We start from the raw sequence: 19,081 nt of genomic DNA, 5'->3' as shown, positions 1-19,081 counted from the left end.
CTTTGTTTTGTTCCAGTTCTGGTTCAAAGCCAACAACCTTTTTATTAGGGAAACAATAACAATCTGTGTGCCTGTTTTTTTTTTTTTGTTTTTTTTTTTTTTTGCCACAAAAAAAAAAAAAAAAAAAAAAAAAGAGAAAAAGCAACTTTAGTCACAGATAACCATATTGTTGGAAGCATGTGGCACATTTTTTCTTTCCTGGGGCACAAAGCCCAGTGCTTATCATCTCCCAGCCTCTCACTCAGGCCACCATTTAATTACAGAGCAGGGCACAAGCCAGGGTTTCCTCATCATGCTCCACCCTCAGGCCACCATTTAATGATGAAAAGTCAGCTGCAGGAGATTTGGGCATTTGTTCTTTTATTGTTGTTCTTCTTTTTTCTTTTTTATTCTGGCTTTGTCTTTTTGAAAGTGTGTGTTTGCATTCATGTAAAGGTTGTCAGTACATACTCAGAACTTATTTCAGTTTAAAAAATAAAAAAGAAAAGAATTGCTCACAGGCAAAGAATTTAAAGTCTCCAACTTCAGTTCTTTATTTCACAGCTATTGGCAAAAACTTCCCATTTAGTTATCTTGTGTTGCCTCATCTTAAACTTCAACTCACTACTCTAATGTGGTGACCTTTAGGTCAGGTTGCACATAGAAAAAGATGGGAAACATAATACTTCAATGAAATTACCACGAATTAAAACTAAGTAATCAGAAATGGGTAATGTTGTGATGCCATACTAGGATAATATTTTTTTCCTTTCTACAACCTCATATACATCATGCTAATGACTATTGGACTTTTTGTTGCTGATGTTTAGCAAGAAAAAGCATGATCTTGCTTTAGGGTCTGCCCATAAGTGGATTGGAAAAGGCTTACTTGGACAGGATATTTAATTAGGATCATTTTAATTTCCAGGTCACAGATGATGGTACACTTTATTTAAGACCTCACACATGGTGTGACTATCTTAAAACTGATGCAACTTCATAGTGGTATTACTTATGTGAGGTAAATGACTCAGTTACTTTAGCTTAAGTTGGATGCTAGTTGTTAGCAAAGGTTCCTTTAGAAAAAGCCTAATTTAAAGGTCTTTGCTGTTCAAATTTACATTTTCTTATTTTGGATATTCACTGTATGATTGTCATCTTGTGGTTAGATAAAGATTTTTGTTCAAAAAGAGTCCCACATTTTTTGAAAAGGCAACAAAACACAGAGATATTGATGTCTGTCTAGTCTTTGACTCCTAGATCACCTTTAAGTGAAACCAAATTGGCAGAATAATAACAGTTTACCAACAGTTTAGGTGCACAGTTTTTGCACATGCATGTTTGTCACATCTCTTTTTTTCCTGTGAAAATGGGTGTTTGTACACGTTTATGCATGTGTGACATAATGAGATGTGCATGCTGCAGAGTTTATTGATTTCCATAGAGACATGACACAGGCACCTCTGCATCTTTTCACCCTATTTTTTAATCTGCCCCTCACACACACACACACACACACCCCTACACACACACATTCTCCACAGCAGTCCTCTCCTGGGGTTTGTGCTGTGAGGCTACAGGAAGGTGTCATCTTGGCTCCTACAGCTGTACGCAGCACTCCCCTGCAGCTGTTTGCGCTCTCAGACAGAAACACTTGTTATTTATATACCTGCGCTGTCTTCTGCGGCTACTTGCATCTAATTCGCACAACGCTTAGGCTCATTCTTTCTTGCCACAGTGTTTTCTTTGATGTGCTGAAGTCCATGCATGTGCATGTCGTTTTTAATAACTTTTCAGACAATGTCTCAGCAAAATCTTCTTACTAGTTTGCAAAGTGCCTCCTTGAGCTGCATCCTGAGGGCCAAACTAATCTTTATTAGACGAACCCAAACAGCACTAAACAACTAATCCTTAATCCTGAATAAAAACACAGATGCCAACCTTTTTTTCCTCAGTTTTGTGAATCCAGTTTTTGGGTCAAGCTTGTTTATAAAAAATAAATAAATAATATGTAAACAAAATAGTAAAAAATAAATAAAATGTTGAAATGTTTCAACTGTTGAAGTCTTCTGTTCGCCACTTATATAGAAATTAAAAGTTTGATTTTTAAAGAAATTAAATGGTCTCTGCAAGAAAAGCTTTATGAATTTATGGAAGAGGCATCTCGTCATCTTTCTCAGCATGAATCCATGTCCACAAGCTGTTCATTTAAATTCTGTACTCAGCTCTGCAGATTGTGTATATACGCAGGGACTGGCAGACAAACTCAGCAACATCCATGATGTGAATATACATCATATATACATATACATGCTTAGCAGGAAAATGTACATCTGAATGTCTACAGAAACCACACAGAAATTTCCAGACCTATTTCTTTGTTCAGGCTTTTTTTTCTGGAGGGGGGTGGGTTTCCCCTGTCCACTTGAAGGACAAGGCAATTTTGACTAATCTGTATTTGTTTGTGTGCCTCTTTGTGCACCTTGTTGATGTTGATCTTCGCTAAGCAATAGAGAAGTTAAGACAGTGTGAAAAGTTTCTCATTTGAGAAAAGAACAGTGGGATGCAAATCCCTCCCTGAAGGTTTCTGCTCTATCTTGATGTTCTATTGAATTTTGAGCTTAAAGGCCCTGCAGCACCACTGGGTATTCTGTGCATGTAGCCTAAATGGCCTTTTGTAAAGTGCTGAATTGTGAGCTCAATTTCCCATGCACGCTCATCTTTTCCCTTTCCCATTTGAGACAAGATATTGGAGATGATCCCTCTATTCTGGCAAGTGGCCATTTTAAATGGAGGCTATTTCAGCTCTTTCATTTGTCAATCAGTCTGAAGAGAAGAGTGACTCTCCAACGGTGGCTCGATGTGAGGCTGTAATTGTTAACGTCCCCTTTTGCCCAACGCACAGCCTGGTGTTTTGCATGTGAAAGGATCCTGAAAGAAGATGTGATTGCTGAATTAATACTCAAACTGCCTTTTGTCTCCATCACTTTGGCTTCTGCTGCCATTAGACACAGAGGCCCTGACATCCGGACAATCATGAGGAAGAGGAGGAGGAAGGGGTCTTCGATTCAGTTTAAGACTCTTTCTTAATAAAAGCTGCAGCATCCAGGGAGTTCAATCCACCTGTTGCAGTCTTCCTCAGTTTCATTTATTGTTAGACATTTATTAACTGGACTGATTTTATTCATCCTTTGTTAGATAATGTATATAAAGATCACCAATTCTATAAGCGTGCATTTGAGCCAGGAGGAAGTACTAATTAACCTGATATTTAATAAATAAATTAAAAAATTAACATTCTAGGTGTGACTACATGCACTCATGCTGAACTCATTTGAAAAAAAAAACAACATGAGAGCTGAAGAAGATTAAACAATATGAATAGGTTACATATTTATAGCTTATTTCTACGGTACAGCAAATAGATGCAACAACAAACAAACTGGTAATTCCTTATAATAAAAGGCCATAGAAAAAAGGGGGGCATGAAGTTGCGCTTCTACTTGTATGTCCTTTGTGGAGTGCTAAGGCCAAAATCCAACAATTGCAAAAATGAAAAAAAGGGCGCCCATCTCAGTATCCAAATGAAGGAGAACAAAGTACTCACACTGAGCCGTTTATTCGGCTCACATCACAGATAAAAGTAGTTTTACGCATTTTGGCACAGAGCCTTCATCAGAGCGTCTTCAATTCAGACAAGGTCTATCACAGGAGAAACACAACACCTCTAAATGCTACACAGGTGTCAGCTTCAGTTAATTAGTTATTATCAAATCCGCTTACAAATCACTTTTATATTTTCCCCTTATAACATATAGAAGTGAGTGTGAAGATTTGTGCTTAGACAAATTGTTTCCACAGCACTTCATGTTTAAATTATGATTAAGACATTTTTGCACTTATCACAAACATGTAATAAGACAAAATCTTAAAGTTTCTGTGGGAGGGTTTACTAGCATGCATGAACAGTCACGTTAAAGCTGCCTGTATGTCCTGATCTACCACTCTGTTCCCAATGATAACCCAGTTGTGAATCAACAGACAGCTGATAGCGGCCTGTCAGGCAGCATTGGCATCTATTGTGTTTTTAGGAAATGAAATGCTGCTATTTTATGAGTTTTCCCCTATCTTTTCTTAATGTTGTCCTGCACCCTCATAATCTATACAGGCAGTCTTGGCTCTAACATCCTGTGTTCCAGTTAACACAATATTTTAGGATAAAGCAGTTAGCAGATCTTGGAAGATGGGGTTACTTTTTTAGAAAAGTTTTATTCTATTGCTGTTAGGTAAGAGAACTGAAATATTGAAAATTGTAGCAAAGCAGTATTTCTCTTTGTGTTTTTTGTTTTTCCTTTTGTATGATCACTATCTTTCCCCGGGCTTTATGGACACTATTAAAACACACTTTTCTCTCCTGGATGGCTTGATGTAAAAAGGCCAGGTGGTCTTAGCTTTAGCAAAGCTTCTGTTTGATAGGCAATAAGAAATTTCTCTGGACAAAGTCCCTGCACTGATCATCATGTCCGTGTAATAAGTCTGACAATGTACACAAACCCATTTTCCTAATGTTTACAGCAGCCACATGCTGCTTTAATTAGCAAAAAAAAAAAAAAAAAAAAAAAAGATGCTCCTTTTGCTCCACTGTAATCTTACCTGATCAATCATTTCAAAATTGAGCGTTAAATTCAGGCAAAGAAACACAGAGTACAGAGATGGTAAGAAATTAATTTAAAACTAAAAGCTAGAGGGAAAAAAGGTTTTCTTCCCTTATCTCTATGTGAACTTCACAAGGAGCAGGTTGACATTGGTTTTATTACCGTGGAGCATTGATGACGAGCTGGATGAGCGAAAGTGCTGACAAAAGGGAAAGAGTAGGTGATCAGTCACTGGCTGGGTGCCCATCATAGGCGCTCAAGGATGCTGAGAGGACGCTGGCCTCTGTCATGTGATTGCATGGATGAGGAGACCTATGGCAGAGCCAAACTGTGGAGGGTTAAACACATACAACAGGACTTCAACATTCAGGGAAAGAAAACTCACAGTAACACACATGCATCCATATATATGTTCAATTAATACTCTCACACACTTCCACACACAGACTGAACATTCAGCACACATTTGTTCGTACAGACAGCTTGATGGTGATGATGATGGCGCTGATGCTGGTAGAACCTCGACTGCATTCAGGTGACTTATGTCAAGTGTCAGTTTTTCTGCTTCGTTCCTTTTCTTCCTCTCCCTCCTCTTCAATCCATATGTTGCACTTCCCCCACCGTCTGTTTCTCTGCCTGTCTCATATTAATGTCATGTTTCTGAGAATAAGGATGAGCGGGAGCCGAGCTGCCTCCACCATCTTGCTGTTCTTGTTCTGTTGCTAGGTTTTATTGGTTGTGTGTGTCACACCCTCTGGTTCTGCTGCACAATTGCAGCTGTATACTCAACATTTGCTTTTATCAGCCCTCTGGAATTGATTGCACAAGGCATAACTTGAAGGTTACAGTTCCTCACCAGCGGAAGCCATTCAAAACAATGTATTGATATATTTTTCACAACCATTTTGTTGCCTTAACATTAATATTAGTCATTGTCTTCATGTCTGAATAGATTTGATGGGAAGTTAATTGCAACTGTTTTAAAATGTCTTACCGGTTTAATAGATCTATCCGTTTCTCTCACCAGCACCAATAGTTGGTAAGATCCTAAATGGCAAGATACATGTCATCCTCAGTTACCAAGTTTTTCAAAGCTTCATAAAGTGAAATTTGTAAATAAGCATATCATTTCAAACGTATAAAAAATTATACTCAGATATCTATATGTATACTGAAAGCAATGTGGTGCCATTTTTGCTTATTGATTAAAGGATTGGGACTTTCTAAGAAGATTCAACCCCTAAAAAGAATAAGAATAAGAAAACCTTTATTATTCTCCCAGTGGGGAAATTGCTCTGTTGCAACAGTACAGGTGCAGTAAGCAGAGGCACGCAGGCCTTAAATTTTCATCATGTTTGTATGCACTCTATTTTTGTTTAGATGTATGGTATCATAGCATGGCATGAAGTTATTTGAACTGGCCATGTAATTGGATCACTGAGCATGTCCCAGTAATCCTCAACTGGAGGGGAATCGGGTCACTGACCAAAGCATATCCTAAAGCGCATTTTTAAAGACTGCATGAGAAAACTTTTAAAGACATTCTGGACATTTCTCTGTAGTAGATCATTGTACATGTAAGTATGATTGCATTTATTGAAGTTACTTGAATGATTTGAATCCATTGAATTTGATTAAGGGGGTATTGACAATGGATCCATGAAAGAAGGGTCTTTTTTGTTTTGTTTGGTTGTGTTTTTTATGCATATATACCTGTCAGATGTTGTCAGTAAAATCACAATCATTTTGCAAAATGAAGCATATTAGATCACAAATTTCGCCTGCTAATGTTCACATCTACCTATACTCGATAAACTTCTTTAGGGAGCATTTGGATATAGTTCCAAAGATCTGGAAAAGCCTTTAAATTAATATGCAAATGTAGAGTTGTTAATGGTTAAATTGTGAGCGGTGTGAGTGCTGTGACAGATTTGTGAAGACATAAAAATTGATAGCAGCACAATACAGTCTTTTCAGGGTCTGTGACATCCTTCCTTTGGCCTTCTGCATTCACTTTATCTGAAATTAATTGCCTCTTGTGCCTTTTATCACACTGACAATGCAGAGAGGTGTGAAGTTGACAATGTTGACTTTATTACTGCTCATTTCCATATGAACAACAGTGCTGAAGAGGCCTTCAACCTGCCCACTTACCTTTAGTCTGCACATAAATTGCACAGCAATACACACACACACATTAACAAAGACGGTTACGCACACTTGCCTATATTTAAGACCAACATATTTCCATAGATAACTGCCTCTGACAATAACTGACAGGCCTTTTTCCCCTTTCTGTCTGTGATACATTATCAGATCACCTAGATTAGGTGCTGGAGAGGACTGGAGTGTGAGGGACTGTATCATTTTCAGAGCTGCTTTTTAGTGAATGCAGAAACACACAGGACTTTGTATGGACTGTGGCCAGGAGATGGAGGAGGTCCAGCGTGTCTTATAAAGTAACCACACTGCTCTAGACCTTTTGTATGTTGGGAGATAAATCTTGCTGTCAGTGAATTGTCATTGGACGTATCTTTTGCTGGGTTCTTGCTTCCTCTCTTTTTTCAGTCTAACCACTCAAAGTTGTTAGCGTAAAGGAAAGTGTGGCTGGTCTTTCCCAGGCATCCATGTAAACACCACTCATTTAATCACTTGGATCAGAACTGTATGTGATGATGATTGTGCCAAGTGGAGGTGGGCTGGAAACACCCACAGGGTGGCTTATCTTTACCTGTTACTGATTGGGGGTAGAACTACAAAAGAACCAAGTAACACAGCAAAGTGAGGTACTCATGTTGCACATGCTCCCCCTTTTTTTTCCTCTAACGACTCATTGTGCAATGCAAGGTGTACTACAAAATGATGTTCAAACTCTACAGTCACAGTGAAGCATAGTAGATATTTTAGCATGCTGAATAAGCGCACTATAGTCGAAACTGTCCTCATTGTGTGCTGACATGGCTGTTCTGTGCATGTCTAAGGGAGAAGCCAAGGTGCTGAGCTCATGTTTCCTGACCCAGCAAGCAGCAACAGCAGTAAGGACAGCATAGCGATGAGGAAACATCCACCCAACAGTGCCAGTTCCAATCTGAACTGTCAAATTGCAGAAATGCACAATTCAATTTAAATTTGCCCTATGAATGATGAATTAAAAATACTGTATTTCACTCCTGTATCACTTGTCATTTTCTATTAAATTCCTGAACAACAGTTCAGGAGTTGCTAGAAGAGCACAAGCTTAGATTTGTGTCCCTCATTATGATCCTCTTCACAGATGGGGTTTGTTTAAACAGGATTTCCTCTAGATTTTTATACTATGTGACCATCTAAGATAGTAAGTAACAAATGGCAGGAACGTATCCAGAGTAGCAATTACAGTCTTTAATGAGACCTTTAACAGCAGATTTAACACTTGTCTTATAATTTTATAGGAGCAATATAACTCGAAGGCGATATCTCTTTGTCATGTTGAAAAAGACTTTCAGCTGAACACAGAGAAGGATGGGGAAGCTCAGTCTGCCTATTTAAAACACATAGACAGACATTAGGGCTGTGAGTGTGTCGGTGGGTTACAGCTCTGGTCAGTACTGATTGCTCAGGGAGGTTATGTCAAGGTGACTGTGTCAGTGTGTCATTCCTGGGCTCCCTCATGCAGAACATTGCTTATTTATTCATCTGATTTTTCTCAGGAATTGGTTTTGCTGCTCCCACGACAAAGGATCAAGCCTAAATTCTCCAAAGAAGCAGGCTAATCAATAATGAGGTAGCTGACACAGCACTGTGGGATGGGCTGAGAGTGAGGAGCTGACAGGGCTCACATCACTCCTGCCTGACATGTTCTCAGCATATCTGACATGTGCTGTCAAACACTGACCCCTCCCTGTTTTACCACATCAGCTCAACATACTGCCATAAAGATTTAGATTGCTTTTACACCATTTCATTACTACTTTTTGTGGATGCTGACAGATCAGGTTTTACAGTCAAACTATACATCTTCCTCCTTTCCCATCTGTACAAAGAGAAGGGGCTGCTTTGTGATGTTTATTTTGCCATCATTGTTCAATATAAATGCAGCCACTTTCAAATATGTGTGTTTCTAACACCAGCATCATACACAAGTCTCCATTTTTGTTCATACTGAAATATTACTGCGCCTATTACTATAAAATTCTGTACAGTTACCACATCAAATTTCATATACCAAATCCTGTGCCGTGCTTTACTAGGCTTTGCAGCTTGATGCTTTAATAGGTTGATTCTTTCTCAAGTTAATATCAGTTCCATAGCAATGCTACTTGATCTGATGATCTAACCCAAACCCAGCCCTCTTCAGCTTCCATCACTGATGGTTCCACCCTGACCTACAGCGCACCACTACAGCTGTCACACACTTATTTAGTAGTGACAGTCCATCACCTAGAAAAGGTCCCATGGCTTTTAGTATATTAACATAAATTAACACTTTTCTCTATGTTGAGCCCCCCCATCATACCCTTCCTGCAGGTCTTCCTTTAAGCACTGATGGAAGAAAGGTGAGATAGATATTTATTGTTCAATACTATTGACCTGCAGATTCAGAGTGATTTATCCTCTTTTTTTGCTTTAAGTGTGGAGGTGCTTTGATCAGTGCTGCCTCAGGAAAACCCTCATGCTACTTAACATCCAATAGCTTCTGACTTGATTTATCAGTTTGAAGAGGAAATTGAAGAAAGCGAGGGAGAAGTGACATTCCAGTCCATTCATCAGTGTAAAGTCCACTTTACCCTTGGAACAGAAGTAATTTCAGCAGAGCCTTAAGTGCACCACTATGGTCTTCATTACAAAAAAAAAAAAAAACCAAAAAAACAGAAAACTCTTCATCTGATGGACCAATGTTCTGTAAACTTCCAAGAAGACAAAGACACAGGCAGATGCTTCCAGGCAAAGCAAGCTTGAACCTGTACACCAATTCTGAAGCCTTTACTTAAACATATCATTCGCTTTACCCCAAGGTGAAGGACGTGGGGAAGGCTACATCTCTTTATACCCAATTAAGCTTGCCACAGGAGGTAGACAGTCCCAAATGAAAGCTCCTCTCCCTCGGTGCCCCATTAGAGCGCTGAGAAGCCTGTAGAAGCCTGAATCCCTGGCGGACAAAAGCCCTGACCTAGAGCCAAGGAGAAGCACTCCAGCTCCACTCACCTAAATATACAGACGTGACTACAAAATAAGAAGCTGCCTGTAGTTCAGGAAAGATAGAAGTGGCTGTACATACATGTGTGTGCATGTGCATGGTTGTATGTGTGCCAAAACAGGTGCAAAACTATTTTTTGTTTATTTTTAGAAATCAGACTGTCTGGAGCAAACATTGAAAACAAGGTGAAGACAACACTCTAAAACCCCAAAAAGTTCAACCCGACCTTGATTTACTGTCTCAGTACATACAGTTTTAGTTTTGCCCTCTTTTCTCACTATATTTATCTGTGAAACTGTTTGGACTCATGCTGGATATATATTTCATTTGTTAACTTTTTGTTATTGAAGAAAATAAAATTCCCTAGGCCATATATCTATTCAAATCATGACAAATGCTCCAGCATGCTTACCCAGTAGTTTTGCATCACTCATAATTCCTTGTCCCCTGTCCTCCCAGCCATCTGGGATCCGTTAGCCCTAACAGTGGAAACAGAGATGGTGCTTCTGGTGCTCTCCAGTGGCACCAACCCATCTGTCCCTGCCTGAAGGCTGTTGTGTCACTTCTCAGCAGTCTTACAATCAATGACCACATAGACAGCTGAGAGAAATGCTCCCCCAATGTACACTTCTATCCACCTCTGACAAGTCTATAGGTGTGGCACATTTACTTTATACCAGAATTTCTTTGTCTTTATTTCCCTTTATGTTGCCTGTAGCTCACACTAAACACAATTCATCCTCATCCTCAACACACTTTGTGGCAGGCAGGGGAGCACTGAGACTGTCTGTGTTGTGTTTGCCATAGTGAATATTGTCACAGTGACAGGGATATGGATTCATTTCTAGAATTAACAGTTTAACCCTTCTAATACTGACTACAATATTTATCTGTTTATTAGCAGTCATTTTTATAGGGTAAGGGCATGCATTCGGGAACTTTTTATTTCTTAGACTGACATTTCCAGACAGAAAATTAAGTGACACATTCTAAATGTCAAACTGGACATTCTCAAAAGTTTTACTTTGCAATCTTGTTTGAATTCATTTTTACCTTTTTAAAATAGATCCAACTTCCGTTTAATTTCATCACAGGCTGCTAATTTATTAGGATTCAGATGATTAGTTGTGTTAGTATGCACTGCAGAAGTGGTTAAGGGACATTTATCTAATTACAAAGGATGACATTTCATCATGTGAGATTCTAGTAAGACGTTTGATGTGCCCACCAGTAGTTTACCACATAGTGGAAGGAATGATTCAAGGATTTATATGCTTGTCAAAATGAGAATGAATTAACAGTTCTCCAGACCCCTGCTTACTTGACTTTTATCTTTGTCTCCTTCAAGACTTTCTGAACTGTCAAGTGCACAGTTGAGAGAAGGATAACTAGCTGGAGAGGAATCTTTTAATGTAAAGATCCAAGCACTGCATGAAGATTACTTCTGTTGCAAATGTAATCTCGGTGTAGCCTCTGAGGGTTTTAGACTCTCACACATCAAGACAGAGACTGCTACTGTAGCGCTGGGTATTTAAAGCTGAAGACGTTCTCATTGGCACAAAAATGGAGCATAATTGGAAATCAGGTCTGCAGCTTGTGAGACTGCTCACATAACTACCTAAATAAATAAGTTGGCAACAGGCTGATGCCACTGACTCCAAATAAGCCTGCAAAGATGGTGAGAGAATCACTGAGATGGAGACAAATTGACAAGCTGAACAACAGATAGATATCTTTAAAATGACATTTTGAAAGTAAGAGAGAAAGAAACATAGGGGCAGAAATTATGGACGTCTCTGAAACTTTAATGTCAGTTAGGATGTTGTGCATTCAAGAACATTTTATTTCAGCCAAGGTGTTATTCTCTGCGTTATTGCTTGCCATAATGCATGTGTGAAAAGAGACAGAGGATAAAATAACAAAGAAAGGAGAATGGTTGTGTGGGTGAGTGAAGCTGAAGCTTTATTACCAGCCTATATTGCAACCCAAATTACAAATCTTGGAGCAGTTATTCCTGCCTCGAGATGTTACTTCAAGCCCATATTTGAGGCAAATCATCCTGTAATGATATTGCTTATTGCAAATGAGGGAAGTGATGGAAGGTAATGAATGAGGCGGAGGTACAATCCGATAAGGCAGCATCTAACTAAGAGGGTCTCTCCTTCTCAACATTCAGCTATCCAACCCTGTCTCCCACTGCATAGGCCATTATTCTGACCGTAACAAGCCGATTCATTTAGGCTGTCGGTGAGTAGAATTAGATTCTCGCTTGAGCAACCATTGAGCAAAACATAAAGATGTTTTCCGCACCAAACACGCAGCATTTACATAATTTCTGCTCAGGGTTGGGGCAGCAATAATAAGTTATGATAAAACTGTCATTAGGGGCAGGAATGTGCATGGAGCAAGAGATGCTCGGCTCAAGATTAATATGGGAGCTCTCCGCAGTGCTGAAATGTCAGGGGACACAGAATAATGAGACTGGCTTTGAAGTGGTGACATACCTGTATGAGCATACTTATTGGTGTGTGTCTGCATAATTCAGTGTGCCTACATCTCTGAGTCTATGTATACTAGTTTGAAGGTTAAAATGGGTGGTCTTAATTGTGCATCAAGCATGCTGCCCTCTAACAGATTGCTTACTCTTTTTTAGCAACCCTTGACATAAGCTGCTGTTCAAGGTATTAAAGCTTAATAAGTAAATGTTTCACATTACATACAATATGCACTGTATATTCACACATATACATGAACAGTTGGTTATTTACAGATAATCTCTGCATCATGCACCCCAGAAATAATAAATTAATAAAGTTCATAGAGTTACTATAATCTGTAAAACTTTAAGAGAAACAAATGTTGCATATGAGTTGCCATTCTACCAAAAGTATGTCATGTATATGTTCTGGGCTACATTATTCTTTTATTGTTTTTTTTTTTTATTTATTTATTTATTTTATTGACTCATTTTCATTTGTATGATTAAATGGACAGCTATTCTATTCTGTTCTATTCTATTCTATTCTATTCTACAGTCATTTAACAGATGCTTTTCTTTAAGGGATTTACATCTGAAGGTGGGTAGGCAGTAGCTTTAAGTTTCTTGCTTAAGTAACCAACTGGAAGGCGTTAATTTCCTGTGGGATTCGATGCCCTGTCGACTGAGCTATCTAGCCAAGGACAGCTGCAGCTCAGAAACCTAAAGTTCCCACCAATATGGAGCTGAAGAGAAGGCAGCTCCTTGTATGGCAGCTCTTCCACTAGAAGTGTGTTTGCATCTGTTAATAGGCAAAAGAAACATACCTTAAAGCTTTGATCAATGCCAAAGTAGAAAAGTGCAATATGAGGGCAGATCACATTATTTACTTATAAAGCAGTGTTATTACCCTAGTGGGATCAACATCGTTTAAATTGTTTCATTCTCATTGTTATGCAAGGAACTGGCCTTTATTAGGAGCAAATTCAGTTTCAGTGTTGCCACTGCACACCTCAATATCTAGAGGGGTTAGGGTATTGATGGTTAGCCCTGTAATTAATGGACAAGCCACTCTACCACCTGAGACACAGACACTGATGAGCATCCCCTAGTGAAAAGAACTCAAAATGAACCTGTGTCTGTGTGTGTATGTATTTCATGTTAATTTATAATTAGTGGTATAAGTGTGTTCAGTGGGAGGCTTGTTCAAGTCCGATGCAAGACAGAGAGATACAGAAGATCCTTCCTTCCAGCAGCTATCAGGCTGAAGAACAAAGCCCTTAATTAATTAATGTGATTGTTTTACTTTACTAAAAAAAAAAAAAAAAAAAAAAAATTACTACTACTACAATATTGAATTTCCCTTTGGGATTAATAAAGTATTTTTCATTTCATTTCATTCATTCATTCATTCATTTCATTCATTTCATTCATTTCATTCATTCATTCATAAATGATTAGTTAAAACATCAGGTTGTTGTTGTTATCATTAAGTTATTTATAACAATTTTTTTGTTCAGCTTCTCGACAAAGCTTCATATGCTTTAGAGGAGTCTCTGATGGTCAGGAAGCCAACCACCGGAACAGTCTAAAAAATGCTACAACTCAAGAACACTTTCACAAGTATGCAACATCCATAGTAATGTGTGATTTGTCACAGACAATGGCTTTAAACAGTACATTAGATGGGCATCAACCTGGATTTAATCATCTGCAGACAGAAGCAGAAATGGCACTGAATGGGATGTTTGGCCATTATCTGTGCTGCAGAGAACATTTGCTGTTTGGTCGCTGCAACATTTCCCAGAAATCCTTCTTCTGTGGAGCCAAAGATGCTTTAACAGCAGGACGTTATTTTAAATGAAGACCCATAACTTTATGGTTACTCTGCTGCTTTATGTTATGGCTTTTTTCCTAACATACAGTGTTATGACATAGGTTATGATGTTGGGTAAATTATTAATGTCTACAGAAATGTCCTTGGTTTTAAAAATAAGAGCTAATGTACTGTGGAATATTTCTTCTTTAATAAATTTGCTTTACTTTTTATGCATTTACAACATTAAAGCATCTAAGCCACTGATTATGAGCTACAGTAACTATGGAGTGGGTGGGAAATTGAGGCAGTTTCACCATCACCAGCTAAACAAAGATTAATTTCCTTCACTTACTAGGCCTCGCATGTTTATTTTTGGAGCTGCAGTACATCAGAAGAATCGCAAACCATTTTGCAATTGAATAACATGGGCCTTTGCCAATGTACATGAATGCATGGACATTTATTACCACAGTTAAAATCTCACATTTCATATCCTAGATTTTCCAACATGCCCTCTCTCTTTCTTGTGGTTGAACCTAAGCGCTGCAGTTTGGCATTGATGTGCTGCCTCTGAAGCCAATCAAACGCAGAGTCTCTGGCTGTGTCAGGCGGATCTCTCGCTTGACACAGGGCTTTATTGAAAAAGCTACAGCCCTTTATAGAGAGAGTGTCAATTTCAAGACAAAGTCAAGATGGCAGTCGCACAGAATCCATATTTAATAGTGGCAAACGGAGCAAACACAATTGAGGAAAATCAATACTTCTTTCACGTTTGATCATACATCACCTTTCACTGAACTACTGCTTACCTCTGTCCTTTTGTCTCCCTGAAAAGGGCTGTCAATCTCTAACAATGAGTTGTAAACAAGCACATAACAGTTCCACTTGTCCTTGTGGTTTGTGGATAAAGCATAATCTATAGCTGTGTACACATCGGTAAATAGTCGTAGAAGCACTGTATTTAATTTGTCAGTGTAAAGGCAAATAAAGAAAAAAGTACTTTTTATCTGTTTACGGTCTCATGCTCAATTTCTTCTATATTATTTCCACAAGTTGTTTCTAGAATTGATCAATCTGCTGTGAACATGTGAACAAAGGAAACTCTTAGGGAGTATATACGATTGAGTATTTAGATTTTTTTTTTTCCTTTAAGGGAGTGAAAACAAAATGGGAGCAATATTAAGGCCTCTGGAAGCTTTTGACTACAATATAGTGAAAACTGAATATTTTTAGTAAAGTTTGGGGTTATTAAACTTTATCTACAGCCAAATATTGACATGGCATCCCTTTTATTGTTCACTAGTTGTGAATTAAAGTACTGGATGCCATTGAGGTTAGGGTGGTGTAGTCTTCCTGCTTTGCTGCCGTGCGGACGCTTCCTGCTCTGCTCTCCTTTCTGCTTGCATTTTTCTTCTTTTTTTCTTCTTTTTTCTTATCTTTACCGGCAAGAAATTTAGGAACAAGGACTCCTGGTCACTTATAAATCACTGGAACGAATATATTTTTTGATAAATTTAGTTGATTTCCATCGGAGAACTAGTGGAACGATGTCTCCTAACCCTGCAGTATCAGTGAGCTGCACTGAGTGTGAGCAACTTTCTTTGAGGATAACACAGCTGGAGAAGAGGATTGAAACACTGCAAGACATTCGTGTGAATGAAGAATTTATTGACTCTGTAGTAGCTTCTGTACAAGCTACTGAGTTGTCAAATGGATTGAGTCACATCTTCATACGCGAAGGCATGTCGAATGTGGAGCCTCCCGCTACAGACCTGGCTGATACACTTCCCTGGATGTGTTCAAATGACATTGGAATAGCTGAGGAAAATCCCAAACCGGACCATCAGACTGATCTCTCCTTCTGGAACACTGTTGGTGCCAGACCAAAGTCATCAACCCCGGCCAGAACCTGGTCTGATGTTGTTCGTCGCAGAGGTAAATCCAGCAGGAAATTTAAAGCTCCAGCACTCACTCCACCATCTGAAGTCTCACTGCATAATAAATATGATGTGTTGAGTCATATTAAAATGAATGATGATGAATGTAATGCAAGGATTTATCAAAATTCAAGAAATAGCCCTAAAACTCAGCCCAGGGCTAACCAGACCAGGAGGAGAGGCCAAAATCCCACAAACAGGAGGACTAGAGAAGCTATCGGCACCTCCACACAAAAACAAATAGACACAATTCTGATTGGGGACTCCATAACACAGCATGTGAGGATGGCAAAGACTGAAAATCTAACACTTTTTGATACATCAGTCAGGGAACTGACAGAGATGTTGCCGACCATTCTGTCTTCACATCCAGATGGTATGAAGATTATTGTCCACACAGGGTCTTTTGATATTCTGAGGAGGAAAATTGGCTCTGAGATCCTGAAAAAAGACTTTTCTCTGCTGTTGGAGAGACTGTGTCAGTTTGGAGCACACCATGTTTACATTTCAGGACCCATTCCTACAGCGGGTAAAGGAATTGAACTTTTCAGTAGACTTCTTGGCCTGAACACATGGTTATCAAACGCATGTATCACCCATGAGATGAAGTTCATTGATAACTTCAATATCTTTTGGAACTGTAAGGAGCGATTCAGACCTGATGGTGTGCATCCAAATCTAACTGGATGCAGATTACTTGGTGCACACTTGCGTCATGCTGTTGGGACGGCAAACCCAAACATGAGTGTACAGATAAGAGCGAAGGACACAGCAGAGAAGCGATCAACTGCCAGCTCTCCCCCCTCACCAGCAGTGATGCCACAGATTACTTGAAAAAGTAATCTGACCACTGATTACTGATTACTTCTTTAAAAAGTAATCTAGTTACTTTACTGATTACTAAGGTTTAGAAGTAACTAAGTTAGATTACTAGTTACTTTATTAGTTAAAACCCCCCAAACAAAAAAATGACAATCGATTTTTTTTCGCATATACTTTACTGAAAGTGCATTAGTTACGAATGGTGACTTTACAATGTTTTGCAACTTGTAACTTTTAATTGTTTTTCACCTTCTATGAACATAGTCAGTCTCTTATTAACTTTGTAAATCATTCAGTGCTTCTTCCCTACCATCATAAGTAAATACATGAGTTCATGTCACGTTCTCCGATAACCGGACTTTAACGTCCACCTCAGTTCCAGAGGCAGCTTGCAAGTTTTGAAAATTACGGGGGAAAAAAAAAACGAAAAAAAAAAAAAAAAAAAAAGCATAAGACAAATCTGCATTATGTTTTACGTTTACACATGAGAAAATAATGAAATAGTAACGGACTTATTAAAAAAAAAATCAATTCGGTTTGGAATAGGTTCTGATGAGGGAAGTGGAGAGGCGGACCTCCCATCATGCACCAGGGTAATAAGTTTCTATATCATATTTTTTTCTAAAGTCATGTGCAGTGAATGATTTGTGTTTGTCGATTTAAAAAAGGTCAAGTTTCAGCGAAGAAAGGTAACTGCATGCTTACGAGTACATAAAATTTCTGTACCACCGTTAATGAGAAGGTGTGTTGAGTTAGATAAATACACTTTCGTCCACGGCGCTTGATTTCAAATCATATGTGAAAGGAGTGGGGAGTGCCGAAGTAACGCAGGACGAATATGAAGAGTAACGGTAATTTGATTACATTGTAGGACATCCTAACGCGTTAGATTATATTTTGTTAAAATATGTAGTCAGATTACTGTAACGCGTTACTTTGTAACGCGTTACTGGCATCTCTGCTCACCAGACCCTCTTCTCCACATCACCCAAGGTCTTAAAAGGATGTCTCTATCCAGGTCTGAACCCCAGCGACCACCATCTACCAAGAAATACAGGGCTCCCCCCCCTCCCCCTCCTCATCCTCCTATTAGATCATCTGTCCTGACCGAGCAGGGCATGGGAGGAGGTTCCCAGAGCAGCAGAATTCACAACAAAGATAACATGCCATGATGCGTTCAGGGTCCTTGCTGTAGTTTTGCTACTACTGACAGCTGTTCTGAGATCAAGCCTGGACCCAGTAGGATTCCTGTGTTAGTTAGTAAAATAAGGAATCGAACACGGTCAGCTTGTGGGGTGAATCGATCTAATCTGTTAACTGTACCTTGTATAACTCAGAAAACAACAGAGACCAGTGCAAACTTCATAAAGCTAGCTGTACTAAATGTTAGATCTCTGTCCAACAAGTCACTGTTAGTTAATGACTTCATCATTTCTCACAGTTTAGATTTTCTTTTTCTGACAGAAACATGGTTAACAGAAGACACAAGTGCTACAGTTCTTAATGAAACAGCACCCCCTCATTTTAGTTTCATGAATAAATGTCGAAACGGGAGGAAAGGGGGAGGAGAAGCTGCCTTATTTAAAGATTCATTCCAGTGTAAAGAAATGTCATTTGGTGATTTTACTTCTTTTGAATATCTTAGTTTTATTTTAAGGGGCATTCCTAAAATCCTATTTCTAATCATCTACAGACGTCCAGGACACTGTGTAAATTTTATTGATGAATTTTCTGAATTATTGTCGGTTATCTCTACTGATTTTAACCATTTCATCTTAACTGGGGATTTTAACATTCACATAGATAACATGACGGATGGTAATGTCAAGGAATTTTGTTCCATATTGGACATGTTTGGTTTATGGCAACATGTAAAAGAACCGACCCACATTCGAGGTCACATTCTGGACCTGGTTATTTCAAAGGGTGTTGATATTTCTTCTGTTGCGGTCACTGACTTGGCCTTGTCTGACCATTTTTGTATTTTGTTTGATTTACTGATCACTCAGAATGTTCAACCAACCTGCTTCTCCGTTAGGAAGAGGTACATTAATGAAAGAACAAGTGCTAAGTTTGTGGAGGCCATAGCTATGTTACCAACAACCAGTGCAGAGTCAGTTGATAGACTCCTGGATAATTTCAATCTGAAAATCTTGAATGTAATGGATGCTGTTGCACCGATAAGAATCAAGAGCAACTTGAGCAAACAGAAAACAC

At 38.8% G+C, this 19,081-nt stretch overlaps 1 protein-coding gene across 5 annotated transcripts in view; it reads left to right on the top strand.

The window, feature by feature from the left end:
* The window catches only part of robo1 (roundabout, axon guidance receptor, homolog 1 (Drosophila)), a 291,012-nt gene that overhangs the window by 87,595 nt on the left and 184,336 nt on the right, over nucleotides 1-19,081 (top strand). The window lies entirely within an intron of this gene.

Source organism: Melanotaenia boesemani, chromosome 9 (assembly GCF_017639745.1).
Source record: "Melanotaenia boesemani isolate fMelBoe1 chromosome 9, fMelBoe1.pri, whole genome shotgun sequence".
Lineage (NCBI taxonomy): Eukaryota > Metazoa > Chordata > Actinopteri > Atheriniformes > Melanotaeniidae > Melanotaenia > Melanotaenia boesemani.
This window is presented reverse-complemented; position numbering and strand designations above follow the sequence as displayed.